Source organism: Coenobita brevimanus, chromosome 106 (genome assembly GCF_032717465.1).
Source record: "Coenobita brevimanus isolate Jiangsu-jjx chromosome 106, ASM3271746v2, whole genome shotgun sequence".
Lineage (NCBI taxonomy): Eukaryota > Metazoa > Arthropoda > Malacostraca > Decapoda > Coenobitidae > Coenobita > Coenobita brevimanus.
Window position 1 is genome coordinate 13,507,667 of NC_137059.1, and position 5,000 is coordinate 13,512,666.

The window sequence follows — 5,000 nt, forward strand, 5'->3', positions numbered from 1 at the left end:
ATACTGATGAACAGCCTTTTCGTATGAAAAACACAAACAGCCTATATGGAACTCTCAAAATACATTTATAAAGCATACTGTGGAAGCTTTCCAGCTCTCACGCACCAATCACAGTTTTAGTCATTAGGTTCAGTATTGCCAGCCTGACAGTGTGCAATGTTAATGAACATGCTATTGGTGTTAGTTCTTTTTGCTTATTTACATTTGGAACAACAGAATTCAAAGCAGGATTACATTCACTACACAGAATGCCAAATCCAGTATGTGTGTGTGCGTGTGGGTGTGGGACAATACGTGTGAGGGGGGGGGGAGAGTATAATGAGTATGAAATGTGTGTTATAATGGTAACATGGGTGTGTGCATACGTGGATAAGGACGTCTAAAAATGATATGTAATCTTTGCCTTTAACACTCGATGACACAAACCTCAGTATTTACTGAGGTTCTATTTATAAGTTTGTAGCATGTTACATTATTATATTATTATGTTTTGGGGGATGAAACCTGAAACACCATATAAAGACAAACACTGAAATATTAAAAAAAAAAAAAAAATCCATTATGTGTGACAAAATACATGAATAACAATATTTTAGGAAGAAATATTACGTATTATCTATTTAATTACGTTGTAGGTGCAGCGTTTCTTAAGCTTAGATAATCGGATTTCCTTTGATCAGTAGGTTACGTTATACTGTAGCTTTGAGTTAAGTAATATGTTATGTATTGTATTATAAGTGATGTCATGGTGGACATTCACTTAAAACTACATCGAACAGACAGCAAGTGCAGTTGTTAGTAGTTTACCGGTATTTGTTATTGACCACACACTGACCAACTTATCCCTGAGTAATTTTTTAAAGGCTTTATCACGATTGGAAAACAGCTCCTTAGGCATGTCAACAGGTGGCAAAATATCTAGAGAGTTGTGGTTGTGCCAATCAAGAATGCATAATATTTTAAAGGAAAAAACTGCTATTGTAAGAGAAAAGTTGCGTTAAGAAAAGCACATAAAAGTCACTAATTCCTGTATGTGCCCCGTAATAAAAATCATGTCAGTGAGCAAAATATATGTGTGGTATCAGTTACATTGTCAGGTAAGTTATAGTGAGTTATTAAAGTTACTGTTACAGTGTTGTACTGCATGGAATAATATCCATTATAATCAGAGGATAATAAACGAAAAAAAAAAAGATTTGTTTGGAACTCATTCATTAGTATGAAGTTACCCACCCTCCTTCTCGATCACCTCTCGGAGTCTGCATAGAGGTGACATGGTCCCCTTGAGCTGGTGCTGGCTTCTGAACTGTTCCCACTAGGCATGAATGTGGGCCAGTAGATCATCTGGTGTCCATTCACTCTCAGGCTCCCAACAGTTAACCATATTCCCCCATACATTTTCGATGGGGTTCATTCTGCTACCTTACCGAGCCAGTCGAGCAGCTGCAGATCCTCTCGACCTCCAAACCATTCCTAGCCTCTTCTCGCCGTGTGGATTGGGCAGCGGTCCTGAACAAAAATTATAGGGCCGGGAGGAAACGGATAGTTCCGCTCCTGAACTGAGGGGAGGAAAAAATCCTGCAAAATTTCAATGTATTTTTTAGTAGTGGAACTCCCTTCTATCCCGGTGACGTCACCCATGCCGTGGACGCACACCCATCCCCAGACATTGACGGTGACATGTCCACTTCTATCCTCCTCGTAGATGTTCCTACGGTCGTACCTGCATGTGAATGCAATATTTATACATATCTCATGGTTTCATTTCTCATATCTTTGACGTTTCGGGCAAAGCCACCGTTTTCATGATATGGTTCATTATCCACTGTTTGGTATTTATATTTTATGGGGATTGTAAGGCTTAATAAGCAGTGGTGCAAGTGTTGGTAATATGCGTTTATCTAGACGTATTATTACTATGAATATCAATTGAGCCCTGTTTTTTTTTTTTTTATTAACATTGCGTAGTTATACAGTATAAAAATATGTGTGTTATACATATCGTCAAAAAGTTTATACATTTTTTTTTTATCTGTCCGACTCTAGGCATAGGCTTCACAGCCTACTCCCAAGGCCCAGCACTCCTCTTACATACCATACACCTCTCCACATGTCACCACTTCGGCGCTAATACCCACCGTCCAGATTGATTACATACTAGGGCTGTCTCATACAGGACTGGTGTACTGGTACTAGCGGGGGTATTTTTTCATATCGGCGGGTCTTCTGGTAGATCAGTAAAGCCTGATTTAATGAAATGTTAATCCTTAAACTGTTTCCTGCTCCAGCGGGGATTTGAACCTCGGTCCGTTAGAACGGCAGGCCACCTCTCTACCGATTGAGAGTTCCATATAGGCTGTTTGTATTTATCATACGAAATGGCTGTTCATCGGTATAACTTTAATTACTGACATAACTGGAGGAACAGGAACCTCTTCAGTGACACTACAACTCAGCACCGTAGCTATGTGGATTGGCGGTGCCAGCGGCCACCTCCTCTCTAACTGGTATCCGCCACTGAACACACGATTACCTTTAACATTAACGAAAATATCACTGTGGGTATGGCTACCCTATAACTATTACTGAAACATTAACTATGCAAATAAGTACTGATTACTGGTTAACGTAATCCGTAATGTGAGGTGGTTATATATTGCACTTGTATTTTGACAGTATTAATTAGGAAAACATACTAAATGCAACGTCATTACTCATTTAACACAAACTGATAGTGTGTGTGTATGTGTGTGTGTGTGTCTACTGTTAGCCAGCTGAGGAGTTTTCGAGAGAGAGAGAGAGAGAGAGAGAGAGAGAGAGAGAGAGTCGAGGCGGTGGAGCAGGCTGCATATTAACGGAGGGGGTATCCTAGTGTGTAATCGGGCATATATAAAGACAATAAAAATAAATAGGTTTATTATTATTTAGGATACAGGATATCATTTACACCTTAATAACTATACTGTAATGACTAAGAATATATAACTGTATATAACCGCTCACTCCCATACTCTCCCCTTCCCCCTACATCGCGTCATTTCTGGGTGAACTTGCCCTCTATTGCTAAACCACAACTCAACCTGTATGGTGGTTCAAGCCCATTATCCCAATCACATAATGTTTATTAGGCTATATCATAGCATAACACAATGGCCACATAATAAAATTCGGAGGATGAAGCTTAGCGATTCGAGAAATTGTCGGGCATGTACACACACACACACACACACACACACACACACACACACACACACGGGCACGCGCTCTTGCCACGTTAGCCAAATCCAGCAACCAGGTGGTCCAGTCGGAAATCTTGCCGAGTGTACCTCAGTCAACCTTCCCTGAAGGTGCTTCGCGTAACTGAAGGTGTCTGTCCGAGCATCAGTTTTGCAGGGGTGTAGTCAGTAGAGTCATGGAATTCAGACTGATATGCCGTCAGGGAATTTTTGGACCCATTCCGTTTGTCCCTTTAAGCAATACTTGGCCAGTTCTTGTCCCAGGGTCCAGTTGAATTTTTCCATCTAACTGTGGCCTTAGTGGGGTCGTCTTGGTCTTTTTGATACCCAGTAATTTGCAGTACTCATGGAAAACAGCAGACTCAAAGTTTGTACCTTGATCTGAATGTAGCTCTTGTGGCATTGCAAAACGACAGATAAACTGGTCAACCAACACCTGAGCAGGAGTCACAGCCTCTTGATTGCGGATGGTATAGGCTTCTGGCCACTTTGTGAAGTGGTCCATGACGACACATATACACCAGTTTCCTCTTTCAGTGAGCAGTGTCCATAGAGACTCTTTCCATCGGTGCATCCACTTGGTACAGCTGGAGAGGGGCACAAGAACGTGTCTTGGGTTCCTTCTTGGCACAGCATACATCACAGGCTCGACACCACTCTTCAACATCCTGACGCATGCCACTGCAGCAGAGCCTCTGTAACAGCTGACAGAGTTTTCTTCACTCGCTGGTGTCCACTAGTGATCTGGTTATGAGACTCATCCAAGATCCCAGAGCTCATTTTCTTCGGAACCTCCAGTTGCCAGTACTTGCTGAGGCCATCAGGTGTCTCCCACCGATGCTCTAGAAGTCCGTTGTTCAAGCGAAAAAGGTCCCACTGACTCTAGTAGCTGTTAGTCACAGTACTGAATCTGGAAACCTCTTCCCAAGATGGTCACGCTGTACTTCCGTGCAGCCACTCTAACACTGATTGTACACTCGACAAGAGTTCCACCTGGACCACCTAGTCACGGGATTTAGCTAACTTGACAACAGTGCAGGTGTGTGTGAGTTCGTGTGTACACCTCCGGACAGAAATTCGTGATACAGGATAATCTGCCACAAGAGGTCAGGTTAATCGCACAGGTCTGCCCCCCCCTAACCCCCCCTCCTTACCCACACCAAAACACTGATTTGTTATAGTGTTCCTCCTCGTAACATAGGGTTTGGGTGGAGTCACCCCCTCCCTACACTATTGCCATGTTTCCTAACCCTACGATGTATAACGCCTGTGGTTTGTGTAGTAGGAATGATACATAAACATAACTCATACTAATATAACTGTAATGAAAGTGCTGACATGTATCAAGGAAGAATAAAACTATTCTGCATACTATATTATACGATAATAGAGAAACGTGGCATAAAAATTTGGCAGTGTTGCTCTAAAAATATTCTAATTATTATTTACTTCCCCAACACTTCTAACATTGCTAATTAATTTAGCAAGTATAATTGCAAGAAAATTTGAAGGGATAAAAGTGGGAAGAGGCGATCCTTTCATAATTAAAATAAATATATCAAACAGCTCTGGGGTGGCAGCACTCACGCGACACGTGTTTGTGTGTACGCTGTGGGAGGTCACCAACCCCCTACAGGATTTAGGCCTATTGGGGAAACCTCTATAAAAAAAACGCGCCGTGACTTTTACCTCAAGGGTGGTGCGGAAATAAAGTCAAAATTATAATCCATACATAAAAATGGAAGTAAAAAACCATGGATGACA

At 41.7% G+C, this 5,000-nt stretch overlaps 1 pseudogene; it reads right to left on the reverse strand.

The window, feature by feature from the left end:
- LOC145416538 (zinc finger BED domain-containing protein 5-like) overlaps positions 1-3,741 on the reverse strand; it is a 35,696-nt pseudogene extending 31,955 nt beyond the window's left edge.
- Between the last annotated feature and the right edge of the window lie 1,259 nt (positions 3,742-5,000).